Source organism: Myodes glareolus, chromosome 26 (assembly GCF_982192425.1).
Source record: "Myodes glareolus chromosome 26, mMyoGla1.1, whole genome shotgun sequence".
NCBI lineage: Eukaryota > Metazoa > Chordata > Mammalia > Rodentia > Cricetidae > Myodes > Myodes glareolus.
Genome location: NC_142051.1, coordinates 31,460,655 through 31,482,032, shown reverse-complemented (window position 1 = coordinate 31,482,032; position 21,378 = coordinate 31,460,655). Strand labels below are relative to the sequence as shown.

Here is a 21,378-nt window from a genome sequence, read left to right as displayed (position 1 = left end):
CACTTTCCTTTGAAATGGGAAGTATGTAAGGATAAGGAGGTTACTATCAGTAAAGTACTTGCTACATAAACATGAAGATAAGTTCAAGCCCCAATACTCACATAAGAGCTACGTTCTGTGGTGCTTACCTGTGTAATCTCAGCCCCAGCAGGTAGAGACAGATATGTCCCTAGGCTTCTAGCTGAATGTATGAGCTCTAGTTTTAGTATAAAGTCTCAAAATATACGATGTGGGAAAATGATAAGGTATAGAATGACTAAGGAAGATACCTATCACCATTAACCTCTGACACACACACATACACACACACACACACACACACACACACACACACACACATACACACACACATGGAGTATGTCCAGTCTTTCTTCCCTCTGCCTTCAGCTGTTTTAAATCCAAACTCAATGGCTACAGTTGCAGAACCTTTCATAGATCATCAAATGATCTTGAAAAAGAAGCCATAGGCAGCAGAAGAACCAAAGAGATGAACCCGGAACCCTCACTGGCCCTCGACTACCTGGCTCTATACTTCCTTAACAGGATAAGTCATGCAATTCTCTGCTGTTTACCCTGCGGCAGTTTAGATTCCCTTGTGGTCTGAAGTTGGACTTAAATTCACTGGTCTGCGAGTGTAATGATAGTATTCTTTTCTTATGCCTTGTTGCTGGGAATCAAACTCATGACTTCATCCATGCTGTCCTAGCTTCATTTCCTGCCATGGTGATAAGACTCCCCGACCAAAGAAACTTCAGGGAGAAAGTGCTGTGCAATCACCCTTCTGTACATTGTGAAGATGTGCTCCCCTCATTGCTAATAAAAAGCGGATTGGCCGATAACTAGGTGGGCTTTGGGGGAGGGCAGAAAGAATGTTGGGAAGAAGGGTGGAGTCAGAGGAATCACAAGCCAGACACAGAGGAAACAAAATGTGTATAAAATGAAGTGGCAAGCCATGAACCACATGGTAGAGCTTAGATAAGAAATATGGGCTAATTTAAGCTGTTAAGAGCTAGTCAGTAATAAACCTAAGCTATCGGCTGAGCATTTAAAATTAATATTACAGCTCTGAGTGGTTATTTGGAAAGTGGCTGGCAGAACAGAGCTGATCTGTCCCAACAGAAAACTCTGCCTATAATAAAGGGCTTATTTTAGCTCACAATTACAGACTATAGAGCATCACAGTGGGGAAGTCAAGGCCTTGGGAACTTGAAGAGACCAGTCACATCCACAGTCAAGAGACGAGAGAGGAGGAATAAACGTGCTTGCATTCAGCTCACTTTCTCCTTTGTTATTCAGCCCAAGACATAACCCCAGAGAACGGCGCCATCTGCTTCTATACTGAGTCTTCTCATATTGGCTAAGGTTATCAAGATAGAGCTCCAAGAGCACACACACTGGTCAATAGGATCTAAACAAGCCCTAGTGAAGACTCTCTGCCCAGGTAATCTTAAATGATGCTAAGCACGTGTTCCATCTCTGAACTTCACACTCGGCCCATTGAGACAGTGTTGTGGTCAACCTTGTATTCAGAGAACTATGTAGCACAAAGTCTCAGTGAGGCTGGGTTCTACTAAAGAGTACATATTGAATTGAACCTCTGGGATCATTGAAAAGGCCTGGAGTTCTCCATTGAAGATCTCCACAGAGGTTCCCTTCAGCCTTCTTCCCCACACATAATTAAACCCATTCAAAATAAATTAAGGAATTCTTTCTCTTTCAATCTTTTGTGATGATAGGCTATATAAGGGGAAGTAATTAGAACATATTACAAAGGTTCTGTATTCTTAAATTTATTATATTAGCTTTAGAACTAAAATGTGTTGCCAGAGTATTGCTTTCTGTCTTCTATTGAAAACACTTCCCTTCAGCTTGACTGTTATGGACTAAATTGGTTGTGAAAAGGGGATAAACTGAAAAGAATCAACAATTTTTAAATATATTTTATATAGAAAATTCACTCTGACTTCCAAACAAGTTTGTAATAAGAAGGAGGCCACTTGTTTGTCCCAGCCGCCCAGAACCAAAATAATCACACAGAAACTGTATTAATTAAATCACTGCTTGATCCATTAGTTCTAGTTTCTTATTGGCTAACTCTTACATTAATTTAACCCATTTCTATTCATCTGTATATCGCCACAAGGCAGTGGCTTACTGGGAAAGATTCGGCATGACTCTGGTGGCTCTATGGTGTCTCTCTTTGCCTTCCTCCTCCCATCATTCCATTTAATTTTATCTGCCTAGCTCTGTTCCCCTACAGCTCTGCTATAGGCCTGAAGCAGTTCCTTTATTTTTTTTTATTTTTTTTTTAGCAGTTCCTTTATTAACCAATGAAAGAACACATAAACAGAAAGACCTTCTACACCACAAATTAGTTGCAAGCAAAGCTTAAGGAAACAGCCTATCTGCAAACTGGTAGATGGAGTTACCTATAGACATGCAATCTGTAAAAGTCAGTTTTGAATCTAGAAAGAAGCATATTTTCAAGCTTGTAGATGGAGTTACCTATAGACATGCAATCAGTGAAAGTCAGCTTCTGAACCTTCTGAACGTTGAGGCTGTAGACTATTTCTTAATCATAACCAGCTAATCATACTGCTTTTGTCAAGTTGGATTATTAATATTTTATCTATGAAAATACTAATCCTAGTTTTAGCATTTTGATGAAAATGATCTTAATCATAGAATGAAATCTTACACATATCTTGGGCTTCCATATCACACAGGTTAAAAAAAAAACCTGCTAAATCTTTCAGTGGCTCAATGTGCACAGTGAAATATTTATAAAATCATCTCGCTAGTCAAAGATAAAATGTCCATTATTATCTCTTCTATACGTTGAAGGATCATTTAGAAATATCTGCTTTCAAATTTTAACACTATTAACTACATTATATTTATATTTTAGTGAATAATTGCATTAAAAAAAGCAATAGTCAGTATTAACTTTCTTTATTATTATTTATTTATTATTTACCTATTGACTTCCTTTGGCAGGACTCTACTCTAGGCCCTTTCCATCCTTTACAAATAGAACACCACAGTTTGAGAATGATGCGAGTGTGTGGCAACTAGCCAGGCAAAGAAGCAGGAGAGCCATGATCCAGACCCACGTGGGCTTAATTCTGCCTCTAGGTTCTTCCCATCAGGGAACACTGTGCCACCAGGACATCGGTCAGTTTCCCAGAGAGCAAACCCATTCTAAGTCTGATCCTCATGTGAGGTGTGGACTTAACATGCTCTTGTCATGACCACGTCAACTCGCGCAACCCAAATGTCCAATTCTGCTCCATCTGATTGCTTTTATATAAATGAGAAAGCTACTTTATTCTGTAGAGACCACTCCAGTTGTTTGTCATTATTTATCTTAGAGTTTCCTGGGGGGTCAAAGCAACAGAGCAAAGAAGACAGACTATCTAATTCTTATATCAACTTGAGGAAGATATTGAGACCATATTCTAAAATGAATGTAATGATAACAATTAATTTCATAGCAAGTGCACTAACTATAGAAGGAAACGGCCTCAGCAATGCTTTTACACAGCAGCTTTACAAAGAAAAGAGAAGTGATATTATCTGCCTGTTTCTTATGTCATGTCTCTCTGAAACCCATGATGCAATGGGAAGGAATGGTTCAGTAACCAAGTTATCACAGTTAACAGCCAAAAACACTCTAGTGAATTAATTTTTTTAGCTAATGATATACGCATGACATGCAAAAAAATAACAGGTCACCTCTACAAAATCCGTGGTCATTAGATGTTTCGATGACCTCATGTTCAGAATATCTCAATGTTTCTTTTAGCTCTACGGAGTCACCCAAAATTATGTCAGCTGTGTGTTGAGTCTCCCTTTAAGCTAAACACCCTGCCAGCTATTTGTATATCTAAAGAGTTCACTCTTCTGTTGTCTATAACATCTTCTCCTAATGTAGCAGACACCCTCTCATCCACACAAAAAAAACTGTTATATCTACATATCTATTGGTCTTTGCCAAAGACACCTGAACTGTCCTACTGAAAGTGTTTGCTCTCACTCCCTCAGCAGGTCATGAGAGGACATGAAAGACAACTTTGCAAGCACATTTGTGGGCAAGGCCATTCTAATAGTCACGATATAGAAGGGATGTTATGAAATAATGTGGTCCTTTTCCTCCTTAAAACATCATGTAAAACACAGAACCAGATATGGTCCCTCTTGGGGCAACTTAATGAGATATTTCAAATCCACAGGTACTGTTGCCCTCTCAAGGATAATCATGAGCAGCAATCTTACCTTAGATCCACGAAGACACAACGGGAAAACAGAGCTGGCATAGTTGCTTACCTAGTTCATAAAGGCACTGAGAATCTAACCCTTGCGCAGCTCTTGCTTTGAAGGATGGGCAGCACATCTTCCCACATCTCTGTCACAGATGCCCTTATGGTCCCGTCTTCCACTAGCTCAATGTAGACGTTGCACGCATCTGATGACTAGGAAAGTAACTGACATGGTTATAAGATCCCCTCCGTAGGGCAATTTACCCACAAATGAAGTTGTCTTTATCTTACAGAAGAAGCTCTTTCTCAGCCTGAAATAATTTCTCTTTGTCGTCACTGAGCTATAAACTGTGCCTTAGGCTGGTGAGGTCCAAACATGACTTCGAATCGGCATCTGGCTTCAAACGTTTCTTTTTAGAAAGCGGAGGAAGCCCCCATTCCCGCCATGTGACCCTGTCTTATCTGTTATCGAGACGACGTTACCAGTTCAGATCCTTTGCTGCTGGGTGAATTAAGCTTAACAGTAGATAAAAATAAAGGTAGCATTACACTATGTAAACTGATCTGGAAAAAAAAAATTAACAGTCAGTTTCAACCACCACGAGCCAGAACACAGCTCTTTGTGTTCGCTGTTCTTAGTTCTAGAAACCATATGTAATTCAGAATCAGCAGGAATGTATGAACTTTTCACTTGCCCCATCCTTAAGCTGGGGTTTATTTGAGAGCAACCAAGCATTGGAAGTTCATGCAAATTACCTGATTTAACATCTCAGATTCTGAATTAAGTAGAATATTATCTCTAGTGCTCTCTTTTATTTTTGTTTTTACCTTATTAAGTAAGGAGAATCATTTAAAATGCCTTCTGTTTTCCCCCCTCCTAAGTTACTCTGTTAAAAATAAAATTTTTAAGTTAAAAAAAAATCTTCATTTTTACATTCCCGCTTCCCTGTAAGAACTACCTGCGATCCAAGCTTTTGCATTTTTTTTGTAGGGGGGGTTAGAGTATTTGTGTTTGAGTGTTGGTATTAATCAGCACTTGCCTTTCCCATGGCCACAGTCATTCAGATAAGAACCTAGCATAGCAGGTGAGCTTAGCTCTTTCAACAAGGTAGCTATTGTTGTGGCTCTGTGCATCCCCATGAATAACTGATGCAAAGTCTCCTTGACTCCCATGCTGGGCCATTTTCAAAAAGCGAAAGTCAGACCCTTCAGAAAGGCTTAGCCATTATCTTTGTACTGAAATGAAAGGCGGCTCCAGGAACTCAACCTATCTCTCCCCCTCACCCTTCATCAAGATGAAGACAAAAGACCAGAAAGATTGATGCCATCCATAGCCACTCTGCTTGCCTCAGATTGAAAAACACACAGTAGCTCAAAATGAGACTTGTGACAAAGCAACATGCTACGCTGGACGATCTTCTTCGAAGCTGTAGCTACATAAATCGACGAGGTTTTACTAAGGAAAAGAACAATTCAGGAAAACCGGAGTTAAGGTCATAATTTTAAACATGAGGGCTTGATATTATGTGCAGTATCTGAGTGACAATACTTGGGTTGTCTAGCAGCAGGCTGGTCTCTACTTAGAGGTTCTGTGACCTCCATTAACCACATATGTATAAGCTACAGTTGTGTGTGGGGTTAGGAAAAGTAGATATGGTTATAATAGCAGAAATGTGAGCTGAGTCACTAGCTTGAAGATAGCCTGGGCTACACAGGGGGGCCCTGTTAAGATAGGAAAGGAGGAAGATGGGAAGAGAAGAGAGTTAGGGGAAGAGCCAGAGATGGGGAGGGATAAGGAGGAGAGGGAGCAGAGAGCAGATAGGTGGGGAGAGAAGACAAGGGTAGGGAAATGAAGGGAGGAGGGAGGAGGGAGGGAAAAAAGTGAGAGAGGGAAGGAGAGAGGGGAGTGAAGGAAAAGGGGGGTGAGGCAGGCAAAAAAAAAAGAGGGGTATTTAAATGAAAAAGTAAAGTTTTTAAATGCGGAAGAAAAAGGCTAATTTCATCCAAGAACACTTGGCCTGAGACCAAGAGATTGGGGCGAGCCATTTCTGCTCTCCCATTGTTTTCAAAGCATAGACTGTAAGATCATGCTTATGAAATCCTGTGAGGGCTAAGGAGTCACCACCTCCCCTTCTTGCTTCCCAGCTAACTCAACTTTATTACTTTCTAACGGCAGGCCCATAACTCAGAACAAGCTCTATCATTACGTTTTTCTTCTTTCTGCCTTCCTCTCCTCTAGCCAATTTTATTAAAACTCCGCTTACTCAGGCCTGTCATCACGCAGACACCCACAGGCCTGGCTGGCCAACTGGTGCAACCACACTGCTGTATGCAGCTTTACAACTGGCTTGGATGTCAGATCCTGGGACTAACAATCAGTGAAGTCCTTACTTGTTGTTTAATGAGGGCAAAGCTTCCCCCATTTATAAGGAAATAAACTGAATTCAGACTCATAGACCACATTACTACCCTTAGAAATAGACCACTGAGTTCCAAAAATATGTGAAATTATTTGAAATGACTGATATTTTTAACTGTCTACAATAATCTTTTTAATTATAATATTTAATTATAATTATAATCTTTTTAATCATATGGAATGTGTATTATTTGTGCAGAGCCATTGTTTTTATCAAATTAATTCATATCAGTACGACTGATGAATGGTGACTAGAAGGTAAACTTCAGTGTCTCCTGGTATACTTCAGTTACATCCACCATCAATTATTCCAGTCTTCATTAATTAGTCATATGAAACACAAACGTGTTCCTCAAGGAGGTGGCCTCATTATAATTGGATAAGAATGGCTTCATAGGGATCCAGTAGGCATATTATATAACTCACACAAAGGATAGCAATGTACCGACTTCATTCTTCATTACAATTTCAGTGGCCTGTTAAAAGGAGGATCTTACTGGCAGAAAGAGTTGTATGAGTACAAAGCAGATCTACTTTGGAAAAAAAAAAGGAAAGAAAAGGACTCTAAGAGAAAGTGGAGAGTATCAAGGCCATTGTTTTTTCATTTGATTTCATGGCTTGGTTATACATTTCGCTAATATAGCCTTAACTATGACGGTATTGATCTTTATTCGTCTCGGTGACAATCCTTTTCCTTTCCTCTCTATAGTCAATATACATTTTCAATTTGTCAAAAACAAGCTTTTACTTTACAAACCACCTTCAGTCTTGTACCACTTTCTCTTTTGCTCAAGAATCATTACTCTTTACATGTTAACTCCGTCAAAAGAAGGGGCAGCGAAAGTCCTAGGTGGAGCTTAGACTTATATTTAAGAAAATAAAACTTTTACATATATTTCTCAAATGATTTAGAAATCTTCCATCCACAACTGGTGTTCAGAACCCTGCCTCTGTGACAATCATACTGTCCCAGCCGCATAATGGGAGCCAGAACCCTCTTGCAAGCCCAGAAAAGAAGCCTGACCCAAGAGGCTGGCTCTGGGACTTACTATGCCCTTCCCTGGACTGTTTCCTGCATGGGCCATGAAATATGATGAAGGCCAACATGGATGGGTGGTTCGAATGAGACACAGTTCTCAGTTTACTTAATCAAACCCTGCTCAGGAACGTTCTGCCCGTGTGACGTCTGGAAGTCAAAATCCACTCTGAAATTCTCAGCAACTGTTGAAACTTGGGAAGATTTGAAATGTTGAGATTTTTCTGGAAGACCCATTCCAGTGGCATTTCTTTTTCCTTTTATTTCCTCCAATGAACCAAAAGATAAAATGGCTCACTAGAAATTCATAAGAATTGTTATATATATTCCATAGAAAAATTTCATCTTAAGTATTCTCAATCTGGTTTAAATATTTTTTAAGGAATTAGTGGCCAAGGAAGCATGGGGGGGTATATTGCATGCCTGATAATTCCTATAAACAATAATCAATTGTTGGGATCATGTTGAAAAATGGGAATGAGATTTCGATTAAGCTTAAAAATCATTGCATTCTCAGTCAGTTCCCAGCACTTTACTCAAAGTGGGAATTCTTCTTGCATGTCTCTCATTCAATATTTTGCTCCTGACTTTCTTAACATGTCATTCATAATTTTCTGTGTCCCAATAACCTCATACCCCAGAGAAAGTGAATCACAACTCATTATAATTTTGGACCTTGGTAGATTCTCGATAAACATTTATTCAATGAACTCACACTCACAAGGAAGTCATAAAAGAAAATTATTTTATTTCTTTATATTGGCATACCATTTATTTAAACTCAAATGTTAAATGCTAGAATGTGGTCCCCTTTACCATCATAAAAAGCAAGGCCTACCAAAGCAATTCAGTCTACGAAAAAATTGGTTTATAATATTACAAGAAATCTAGCAAGCCTGGGTTTCTTAGACTGACAAATGAGGCTGTCACCATTGTTCTTTGCAGACTCAGGTGATAATCCCGCCTTCCCGGATGTCCTTCAATGCTGAAAAGGAGCAACTTGTGCCAAGTGCTGTGTCTAGGACAGGCCAATCGTTGCACAGAGATCTAAGGGGGGCAGCTGCTCTCAGTATACAGTTACCTGCTTGGCTGGTATCAGCTGAGGCAGGAGACTGAGACAAAACCAGAAGGGCTCCTTACATCATGCTAAGGATTCCGGTCTCATTGAAACACGGGGAACATATGAATGGAGTTTGAACAGGGAAACCACATTAAGAAAGACGGCCGGGGAAATCACCTTGCACATTCTTCCTGCCTTGACAACACTAAGACATAGAAGATGTGCTTTGAGTTTGACTTAAGAGCCCACCCCAAGGGCTGGAGGTAGACTGGAGGGAAAACAGTTCCATTTGTGGTTTCTGCTTAAGCTGCATCTTCCACTGCTTTCGGTTCTGTCTTTTATAGAGTACATAAGTTTTGAGTAACTTCCAAAGCCACCCAAGTCAAAATAAATCAAGGAAAGACTCTGTTTTACACTCTGCTTTTCTCTATGACCTTAGGCAGGAAGAAAGTCAGTGTGGGGTTATATCATTCCAAGTTGTTTCTCTGCGAAGCATCACCGAACTTTCGATGATTTCCTCTAAGGTATAGTTCCACAGAGAAATAAGCATGGAAACAACCCAAAACCTCAGTTAGAAAATTTTATGCTACCAGCTGATAAGAGAGATAGATGATTGATAGATAGATAAACAGACAGATGGGAGATAGATGGTAGACACACATATTCATGCAACATGCTAATAATCATGCTGCATATGACTGCATCCATTTGAATAAAAATGTCTGAGCAAATTTAGTGATATCAGAAAGCTCATAAAATTTTCTAAAAGTCTTTTGATAACCTTTGGATAATAAATATCCACTAAATTAATCATAAATCTGTTTATTTCTTCTGTGGAGAAGATTATTAGCTGGTGTTTGGGCTGCCTTTTTTTATAATAGCTTAAGTATTAAAACTTCTTTATGACTGAGTGTGGGCTTAAATCAGTCTTACGCATTTGTGAAAATAATGCCAGACTAATTCGACGGCACAAACACACCATGCGTAAGGAAGGAAGCACATTGTTCTTTAGGCAGTTTTACAGTGAGTGGGCATTTCCTGTCTCCCCCACCCCCAAAAAATACATTCCCACAACTTTCCTAAGATCTGAATTAAAAGTCAGGGCTTCCCAGAACTCCACGACTAACTCAGATGCTGACATGCTGATAGCCGCTCATCGGAGAGAAACAGAGTTCACATGCCAGAACTGATTGCACTTTGGTATATTTTAACATCTGGACTTCAAGTCAAACACCCTATCAGTTAAACCTCAGCTCCTCACACTCCATCGTTTGAACGAGGATGGGCATGAAAAGGAAGCAGAGGAGCTCAGAAGTTTGATGGAGCAGGCCAGGCACCATCTGGGCTCTGTAGGAGGACTGGATGGGGAAAAGGAACATGACGGCATATGCTCTGAAAGTACAGAGTGTAAAGAAAGGGTAGCACCCTTGCTTTGCAGATGAGTTACTACATTTATGTTGCAGAGGATTTGGGAGGCAGAGACATCCTCAGGTTTCTGTTTAGCTACATGGCAACACTGTGCGGCTCCGGGGAGGGGGAGGGAGGCACATCTTTGACGGCCCAATAGGTATAAATAACGGTCCATGGGTGTGATCACTAACAACTGAGTAAGAATTTGTGGGGAGGAACCGTGTCGAAAATGCCTCCTGCATTCCCCCACAGAAATGCAGCACTGGGCACACAAGAGTGGCAGAAGCGCTGTGCTTGGTGGAACATCTGGGTTTAATTACAATCTGTTTCTGTGAGAAAGTCAACCTTTCCGCCTAACTCCTCCTCTGCGGAAAGTGGGGGGGGGGGCAGATGGAAGGGGGTTCTGCCAATCCAGCCTGCTTTTCCAGGCCCTTGTCAGAATGAAATAAACGTACATAGGCAGCTATGCAACGTGAACTGTGAATAGCTCCACCCTGGAAGGTGATGGTGTCATTCATACCTCGGACAGAGGAGCAACAAATACTTGAGAAACTGGTTACTTGGTGACCATTTGTTCATTACTCCTCTGCATAAGGATTCCTTTCTATTTACTTAAAGTTTTCTCAACTCCAGCGCGACCAACATTTGGAATCGGGAAACTCCTCAATGAAAGATGGAGGATGGGGGAAGCAGATGTGTCTTGTGCATTGCAGAACGGACATAAATAAACACTTCTGTCTCTCCCCACTAGTTCCAATAACAGCATCCTTACCCCATTCCCATAAGTCAGAACCAAAAATGTCTCCTGACACAGTCAAGTGTTCCCAGGGGAAGCAGGTATGCATGTACAAAATTGATCAGCAGTGGAAAAACAAACAAAAACGCTGACTTAACTTAGGTACCAGTACAATTCATCTACTTTGACAAAGCCACGAGGGCTCTGTTTTCTCTATTCCTGAGTCATAGGTGATAACCACAGTAGGCTTCTGTGAGTACACTGCCGAAGGCACCCCAGTAATCTGTTTACATACATTATTTCCTTTAATCACATAAGGGAGTGTAATTAATTCATAATTTCAGAATGAAGACATCGATGCTCTCAGGGTTGAAGGGTCGTGGCCGGGTTCACAGTGAAGTTCTGCATCCTGCTCTAGAACGTTCCAGAGATACACTTTACCTCTCCTGATGCACATAAGGTGAGATGGCTCAAATAGCCTGTGTCTGATGGACGGAATTCATCCCTGTCATGGGAACATGGTTTTAGACATACAACTATCAAGGGTTGTAGATTCTTGGTAAGTATTCACATGGGCCATGAACCTAAGTAAAGCATTAAAAAAAAATCAAGCATGCATGAACAGAAGCAATTCCCAATGTGTGCATGCATGTACAATTATCATTTAACTCTACAGAAACCGGGTTTTGGGGATGATATTTTCTTAGTGAATGTTTATATTTTCTTGTTTCAGTGTTAATGGAAGAGATGACGTTGTTCAAAAGCACAAAAAAAATTGTTAAGGTTAGGTTGGTAAAAAAAATTATGCATTATTTGACAAATCTGACTTCCTATCTATCAAAAAGATCAGGGCAAATACTATTGTTCATCAGGTTTTACAAGCTGGTTATTTTTTGCCAGGCACCTAATACAAAGTCAGTGCCAAGTTGCTTAATGTTGAAACTAGGCTCTTTCAAAAATACCGAGACTGTTATTATTGCCATTTCCGGACTCAAAAACAATGGAGATGAGGAAAGACTAAGTACTATGTGTCCAGTCACAGAAGTCAGGGAAAAAGAAAACTTTAATTACTGAGTAATGTATAACTCAGATCATCCTGCCAGTGTCAATCATTAATGTCCATTGCAAGAGGACCCAGGGTTGCAAAGGTATTTAGTGTCGTAAATGATCCATCAGCAGCAGATGAGTCCTTCTCAACTGACAAAGAACAAGATTGTTAAGTGCTAATTTACTACAAGGAAGTCTGATTTCACATCCCTGAGACTCCTTCTCTGCTGCCTCAGGCCCAGCAGAATCCTTAACGTCAGCACGTGAGCACACGCATTGTGTCCCCAAGTGACAGTCTTGAATCATGATAACATGGGGACTCGTTCTTTTTCCGAATGCTACGGTCACACAGTGGTTCCCATGGGGGCCGGAGGTTCTTCTCGGGGCTGAGATTTAGAGAGGCAGACCTGTGGAGAGCTGGAGAGTATGACCTCAGTGTTGCTGTCACCTCCCTTGGTGGGTGGCACAAGCATTGAGTGTCACAAGCAAGTTTGGGTTCTGATGAAGCCCCTGATGTGGACCCAGAAGGCACTCTGTGAGAGACTCTTATGGTGCCTTGCAGTTGTGAGTCTCCGATTCTGGCCTCTAATGAAGCAAGTGTCCGAGTTCTGAAGCCAACCACCAGTGACTCGGGCTGCTTTTCTGCTGCGAAGGACAGAAACCTATCTCAATTTTGCGAAAGCAAAATTAAGAAGTTACTGTCTTCCCTAGCTGGAAAAGCTTTAGGCATGAGCAGATGCAAAGTACGTTAAGGTCTGACACCACACCGAAGCATCCCCCCAACACATCTGAGCTACAAACAACTGTCTCCCTCACTGGGTTTGTTAAAGGGAGTAATAAAAAACAAAACTTCGAACTTACCAGATAGGCAGGACAGCTGTTGTCTTCATCCTGTGGAAGCTGTAAAATGACATGTTCTCAGCTGGGAAGCTACACAAGTGATTACTGATGGCCCCAGATGTTCAGAATCTCAAACACTGTGCTTTTTTCAATATAACATGTTTTGAAAGAAAAATATTACATAACTTCTTTATCCTCAGCTAATGGTTGTGGGAAGGGGAAGAAACCGACAGCCATAGGGGTACTACATCAGTGCATACCTGGATTATGTCTTAGTAATCATGACTTAGATGCATTTCCCAGAGCTTCCTATACTGGAATCTAGGTCCTCATCCTGTGGGGCTAGAAGTCATGGGACTTTTAAAGGATGGGTCTAGTAGAAAGTGTTAGATCAATGGGGCAAGCCTTTAGAGCAGTGGTTCCCAACATGTGGATCTCGACCCTTGCAGCAACCCTCTACATCCAAAAATATTTGCATTATGATTTATAACGGCAGCAAAATTACAATTATGATGTAGCAATGAACACAATTTTATGCTTGGGGGTCACCACAACATGAGGAATTGTATTAAAGGGTTGCAGCATTGGAAAGGTTGGGAACCACTGCATTAGAGGGTATATTGGGACTTTGTCACTTCCTGTTTCCCTTTGGTGTCCAATCGCCATGAAGTAAGTAACACTTTTTCACCATGCCCTCTCACCATGTTGTACTGTACCATCATCACAGGTCCTGAGAAACTGGGTTAGGCAACCACTGGCTAAACATTGGAAAATGAAACAGCCTTTGCTCCTCTTGGTTTTCTCAGATATCTTTTTACTCAGTGGTGAAAAGCCAACTCAGAAGTCTCTTCCCTGTGTTGCTGTGAGAGCACATTCCACTCTTTCAGCCAGTAGCCTTTAAGATACCAGCCCACTTGGGTATGGTCTCTTATACTATAAATGCTGCTGTGAAGCATGTGCTCACTCTCTTGCTTCTGGCTCTAACTTCCGGCTGCTAGACTCTATTCCTGTTCATGCACAGGACTGTTATCTAGGACAGTAATGTGTAAGTTTCCCCTAAATAAATAGTCCTTTATTATTCATAATTCTGAACTGGTGTGGGATTATTTTGTAACTTCTGCCTTCACCTGGCACCCAACATGGGGCACAAACCCATGACCCTGAGATTAAGAGTCTCATGCTCTACGAACTGAGTTCAAGGTATGGTAGCACGCACCTTTAATCCTAACACTTGGGAGGCAGAGGTAGGCAGATCTCTGTGAATTAAAGAATAGCCTGGTCTACAGAGGGAGTTCCAGGACAGCCAAAAATACACAGAGAAACACTGTCTCAAAATGCCAAAAATTAAAAATAAAAGTAAAAAAATAGAGGTTAAAATAAAGCCATGTAAAGATGAAAAATACACAGAGAGTCTGGATACTGTATGTTATTATGTTCTTTTTGAATTGTTTGAATGCTAAGGGAGGAGAAACAGCTGTTAAAAAATATTTGTTTATAAATGCTGTTGAATTAATCCCAGGTAGGTATTTTCAAAATACCTTGACTTCAAAATTGAACTCTAAAGGTATGCTACTTTGGAGACAAGGTTTTGCTTTTGTTTCCACAGGAAATAAGAGGGTGTGGATTCATTCCAGGTTAAGAAAAATCAAGTTTGATCAAGGAAGACCCCCTCCCCTCACCGAGAAATCCTGGTAGTAGCAGATGGCCCAGATGTCTGAGTTCTACATCCAAAACAGATTCAAGATCGCTGCCTGAGATGACCAAGCCTCACAGGATACTTCAGTCAGGACTTGATCATAATTCTAAATTTTCTTTAGGTCCCCATAAGATAATCAGTGCCCACAATCAGCAGGAAGTAGCCGAGAAAACTAAGCCCACATTCTCAAAAAATGGACTATGGATATTTTCCTTTGTTTAAAATATTGGTTACAAGTTGTTATGGATAATGGTCAGAAGAAAAGCTAAACAAAGGATATTAGATTCAGAGTTCTTGCTTTAAAAAAGGGGGGAGTGCTGTGGGACAATGCTCTTTTATCCTGTCACTTGTATTATTTTTAATAAAATGCTGACTGGCCAGTAGCCAGTCAGGAAGTATAGGTGGGACAACCAGGCAGGAAGTAAAAGTGGGGCAATGAGAACAGGAGAATTCTGGGAAGAGGATTCTGCAGTCTGCAGTTGTGACTCAGACGCAGTGGAAGCAAGATGCAACTGCCTCACCAAATAAGGTACTAAGCTACATGGCCAACATAGACAAGAATAACGGACTAATAAAAGTTATAAGAGTTAACAAGAAGTTTGAGCTAATGGGACAATCTGTTTATAATTAATGTAGAACTCTGTGTGATTTCTTTGGGACTGAATAACGACAGGACCAGGTGGGACAGAAACCTCTGTCAACACTGTGTGCCCTGCAACTGAGTTTAAATCCACAAGAGGAATTCATTGGATTGTTTCATGAAACTAGTCCTTAAAGTCTATGCCATGGAGAAGCTGATGCTGGCTTTAATTAGCATCACACCAAACAGCAACATGGACCGAGGGCTATGGCACTGTGCCCACCCCCAGAGTCTGCAGGCTGCCATTTCACTATCAGCAGAAGCTATAGAAAGGACCTTGAGATTCACTCCTACCAGGTCCTGTGTGAAAATGCAGTAACTCAAGGGCAGGCACTGGGTTTGGTTCATCATCGTGTCCCTGAGAGTAAGCATAATTTTGGCCCAATTAATGGAGAACTTGTCTTAATGAGCCATAACATCCGAGGAACGAGTAAAGGGAAAATGAAACTCTGGAGACTTTATGGAGGCCATGACTATAGACATTCTTCTCCTTGAGAGCATAATGAAAATTAATCATTTCTTAAAACTCCCATTGGTAATAAATGAAGATTACTAATTGATGAAGGACACATATAAGTTACCCTATTGTTACGGGCCTGTCTAAAGTTTCAACATAGTTACAATGGGAAGACACCGACCCCGCCACCTAGACTCTCAGTTCTGAATCCCGTTTCCCCTCGCACATCAGGGGCTTCTTGTCATCAAATAGCTACTTTGCGCTTGTGGAGCTGCTCGCGATGAAATTAGAGTCGTAAACTTCAATATTAAAGCAAACCTGACTCCTTTCTGCATCCCGCCACAATAGCCGTTCTTGTTCCTTCCCTTCAGAACTCCGAGTCTAAATTCGTCGTGTTCCGCTCTTTACCCCTCATCCAATTTTTACGCTGTGACTCAGCTTTCACCACTTCTGTTCGGCTACACTTGTTCCCGAGAGAGCCCGTAATACCATATACCAAGGTAAAATTCCAAATTATTGCTTTCATTCTGTATGCTACCTGACTTTTTGTGACCTTCAACATTACAAACCACTCAGTCGTTAGGCGTTCCCCTTTCAACATCTCATGCCTTTGATTTTTTCCCCACGTGCTCAGTCTCGCTGATATCAGTTCCCTCCCACTGTTGCTCCATTTGAAGACACTATTGCCCCGGTCTCTATTGTCCACTGTCTTTTCCATCGACACACCCTTGCAGGAAATCTTATCTATATCCACGCCTTCAAGGAGTACCAATAACTTAAGTCTCCCAAATGTGTCTCTTGAGTTTTAGACCAGTAAATCTGTGAACAATGCGGCTCCTCCACAGGTATCTCAGCTTCCACCCACCGACTTATTAGCTGACACCAACTCTCTCAATGCTAATCCTGACTCTCTGTGAACAGCAGTATTATTCACTTCATTGCCCAAGTTGGAATAAATTACGTCAAATTCTCTCAGGTTTCTTGGCATTTTTTTTTTTAAAAATTTGAGCTATTTCCCCAAGCTCTCTAAAATTTCTAGTTAATACAAATAAAATTTCTTATTTGGTTCTTAAATACAGGCTCACTTGCTTTTATTTCCTAATCACTACAAATAAGTTCATCTCTCAAACATATGCACAGGTTGTTTTATCAAACAAATATGATCATGTCAACTATAAATCAAATATATCTCTGTCAAGGATGCTTCAATGGCTCCCAGTATGTTCAGGATACAATTCTCCCTCCATAACTGGTTTAGTATATAACGTTCTGGACTACAAAACTCTGGTACCATTCTTCATTCATAGACCCTTCAGTTAGTTTTCATACAAGAGAACAAAACAGGTCTTCAAAGAAAATTAAAGGAATAAATTTTGAGAAGACGGGGCTGAAGAGATGGCTTAGCAGGCTAGGAGCACTGACTGCTCTTCCAGAGGACCTGGATCCAACTCCCAGCACCCACATGGCAGCTCACAATAGTCTGTAACTCCAGTCCCAGGGAACTCAAAACCTATGGCAAAGCATAATCTCATGCTGAAGATAGATATCTGATTTGCAGAAACAATAGATTATTATTTTTTATTGATGGTATACTATATCCTCACCCCCTCGAAGGTATAGTGGTTCATGCTTGAAATCACAGCATATGAGAAGAAACTGAGACAGGAGAATTGCTGTAAAATTCTGGCTACATAATGGACATAATGACTTCCAAGTCATCCTGGACTATAGTAAGATCCTGTCAAAAGTAAACAGTTCTAAATTTTACCCTTCTTTTTAGGAAATACGCTCTCCAAGGAGAACTTTTAATAAGATATTTAAGAATTCCCACTCCCCCAAATATATGAGAAATTCCTGAATTTATAAATGGGCCATGTTCCAAAAATTCTTTTATAACTTGGATCTGTGAAACTTGGAAAGCATTTTCTCATAGAAACAATGTTTTATATTTTATTTAATTTAGACTTAAACTATTTTTAAAATGATTTAAAGCAATATTTAATAAAATACATATGTCATAAGCTTTTAAATAATGAAAGAGAGGTCCATAACAATATATTTGGCCTATGGAAAGTAATTATATCATAAATCCTATAAACCTACACTCACTCACAATCAAGAAATGTTAACTCAGGGAATCCTGTTGCCAACACAATACAAAATGAAGAAAGTAATGAGAGGCCTTTTTGTTCTCTTTTTTTCTCTCTTTCTCTCTCCTCTCTCTCTCTCCCTTCTGCCTTCCTTCCTTCCTACTCCTCTCCTCCTCTTCCTCTTCTTCTTCCTGCTAATTTCTCTTTGATCTATCGCTGTCTAATAAAATGATGTAAGGGGAATTACATGATATTTGCTTGGGTACTAAATCCTGCAAAAAAATGAACTGTAACTACTCCTTAACCTATTGCCCTCCACAGCACACTCAATATGCCCATTTTTCTAAGAAAATGTGTGTCATACATAATTAACTTTAGATAAAGGTAATTTAAATTAAAAAGCAGAAATGAATACATGACATTTTTTAAAATAGGATTTGATGAAGCTTAGACCACACACAGGATACTCTATAGAAATTTATATAGTCAATTTGAGGAATAAGAACCTATCTCTCTGAGGATATGGAATGCACTAGGAAGAACGACATAGCGATCACTTAGAACATATGTACATATGTTATTGCACTAAATTGCAATCCGCCTGAGATAATACTATTATTACTATTGCAAATGACAAGCCTGAGGCAAAAAGTGGGTAACTCATCAAGTTATTTCAGCTACAATACTAAGATCCCCTTATACTTCTTTTCAAATATGAGTGACCTCATTTAGAGGCTTAATAGAAGTTGAAAGAAAAAAAACACGTGATTTTGACTCTGTCAACCATGGATATGTGAACTCACTGCCACCTTTCTTACTGTACTGTACAGATACCCATCATGCTCAGTTATTTCCTTCTATGTCTCGTATCCTTCAAACTTATTCACCACATCAGGGCTTTGGGTTTGATATTGCCTCTGCCTAGAAAACATTTCTCGCACAGTCCTCGTATTACTGAGGCTTTCATATAAATCAAGTCAAGAATCAAGTGGGTTCCCCGGTAGCCACCCAATGTGATATTCTCTAATCGATCACTGGAGTTTATTGTCCATTCATGTATTAGAATATCATTTATTCTTGTTTCTCAACTGGAAGACACACAACATGAGTAGCAAGCCGTGGATGTCTGTGTTCCTTTAAGCTTTTTGTTAGCATCACTACAAAAAGAAATGGACAAAAAGAAAATGAGATTTAATTTTAATGTCTAAGTCAACATTGCTATTACATTATATTCAACCTACACAGTCTATCTAAAATATTAGCATTTTAATACAAAACCAATGAATGTTTAGTGAGATATTTTAAATTCTTACTTTAATTGTAAGTATACATATCCAGTTTGTATTTTTACTAGCAATACATTGCAAACCCAATAGGGCCACATTTCCACTGCTAAGTAGCATATTTTAAGATTTCAATAATATCATGTAGTCATTGGCTCCCATGCTGGACTGCATAATTTCAAATGTAAACTCTGGGTCAAAGGTATATCCGCCTAGGGCCCAAAAGAGCATAACATGGCTTTTTTAACTATTCAATAAATTTGTGGAATGAATAGACAGTGAACAAATGAAATACAAACATTCTCTATCTTGGGTCGAAAGAAGAGTCATATTCCATTCATGGCAATTTCGCAGATGATAATGATGAAATATCAAACGTCAGATCAATTAAATAAAACGTACTTAGCAATTGCCTTTTGGATCAAGTAAATAAAAATGTTGGATCACACCACTGGCAACTTCCTCTCAGATATACTCAGTTATCTGCATTCCAAATGTTATCTACGTCATAAAAGTTATCTACATCCTTCCTAAATATTAGACCAGCGAATGTCTGCTTGAAGCTACTCCCTACTGCCCATCTACAGAACTGTGTACTCAGTGATTGCTGTTTATAGCTAAGCATTGGGGCAGCGCACAATACAGGAAACTACAACTTATACATTTTTATAGAGCATATTTCTTCTAATGTGGTAACTCCTATAAAGTATCTCGGGGGTCTAAAAACATCAGCAACAACAACAAAACTATTTTTAGTCTTACTTGGGGACAAAGCCAAGCATCCCATTTCTTATCAGACCATCTACAAAGCTAAATGCTTTCTGAAGAAGCAGTATTTCAGTGGGCTAAGTATCTCGGTGCAGACCAAGCTCAAGCTAATTTTTCATCATGGATCAAATAGCGACAGTACACTCAAGAAGAATTTGACGGTGGATGCAGGCAGATAGCAGACTAAAAATCTGCTAAATACAGTTTTTTCTGTCAAATACAATTTTAGATAAAATTAAGTTCTTTTTTCCCAAGAGATACAAATACTGTTATAAAATTTTTATAAATACTGGACTACTGGATATCTAGCTATTCCTGTTGACTTGAACCCCGAGGAGTAACTCTCAAACACTCATAGTCCTAGTTTTGGCACTGTTGACAGAAGACTATATTTTTCTGACAACTAATTTCAGTTAGTTCTTAGTCTTTATCCTGTAATAATAAGCTTATGCCCTGTCATCATAATAAGTATAGAAGTTTCTTGGTCTTCAGCGTCTGAAGGCATTGTACTGGATTTATCAGATTGATATTCAGCTAGATAATTAAAAGATGCAAAGCTATAACCTGCATCTCAGTACATTAAACCATAATTCAAAGAAGTCATTTAAAATTGGGACTTGTCTAGCGTTACAGGAATCATGTAGCCCAGCTTCTTACAAGAATACCTACAGATATAGAAAACAAAACCAAACCGATGAAGTCCCGGACTATTGTGGATACTCATTCTAAAGAAACAGGAAATTTATTAACTTTAGGAGTGCCTCATGAAAGACTATAAATCATAACTAGTACCTATTAGAAACAGGGACAATCATTTATATGAAAGAAGGGCTTTTTAAATCTCCAGTTCTATACAGTATAGGTCAAATCCCCAAAACAAGCAATAACTGCAAGGCTGGATTAAAAAAAAAATCCCATGAAGGACATGCATATCATCTGCCAATTATCATTTCCTTATTTTCTTTGGAGGATGTGACTCCCAGAACACAGTGTATGTGAGTATGTGTGAGTGTGAGTGTGTGTGTGTGTGTGTGTGTATGTATGTGTGTGTGTGTAAGAAGAAGAGGAAAAGGTGATTTTGATGGTGATGAATATACTGAATGTTTAGGGACAGTTTCAACAAATAAAGTACCCCAGGAAGATATAAAAATACAAACATTTCTTATTCATGAAGAGTCTGGCCTTATACTTGTTTCCTTGGCTTCAAGGGTCAAACAACAGATATTTTGAGTATCTCAAAACCTATTTCAAACCAGCAAGCTAAATAGTTTAGGACTTGAAACAGTAATCTAGGCATGGTTCCCAGAAACCTACCAATATCCAATAAACCAAGTATCAGGTGACATATCAGACATAAACAAGTATTAATAGCCATGGGTGAGAACTAATAGCCATTGACAAGTATTAATAGCCATGACAAATACTAATAGCCATGGGTGAGTACTAATAGCCATTGGCAAGTATTATTAGCCATGGACAAGTACTAATAGCCATGGGTGAGTACTAATAGCCATGGGTGAGTGTTGGGACCATTTGGAGTCCTGGCCTCCAGCTGCTCTTCCCTGCTAGTGATCTTTACTTTCCTTCTGATATGAGTTACTAAAGTCTGTGTCAAAGTTGTTTACCAGCTCTGCTTC

At 39.7% G+C, this 21,378-nt stretch overlaps 1 long non-coding RNA gene across 1 annotated transcript in view; it reads right to left on the bottom strand.

Moving 5' to 3' along the window:
* Window positions 1-12,899, bottom strand: part of LOC125390065 (uncharacterized) — a 278,533-nt gene extending 265,634 nt beyond the window's left edge. The window contains exons 1-2 of the long non-coding RNA XR_015736760.1: window positions 12,829-12,899; window positions 4,327-4,472 (exon numbers count right to left, since the gene is read on the bottom strand). This is a non-coding gene — a long non-coding RNA (uncharacterized LOC125390065). The remainder of the gene's footprint in view (window positions 1-4,326; window positions 4,473-12,828) is intronic.
* Window positions 12,900-21,378: the final 8,479 nt, after the last annotated feature.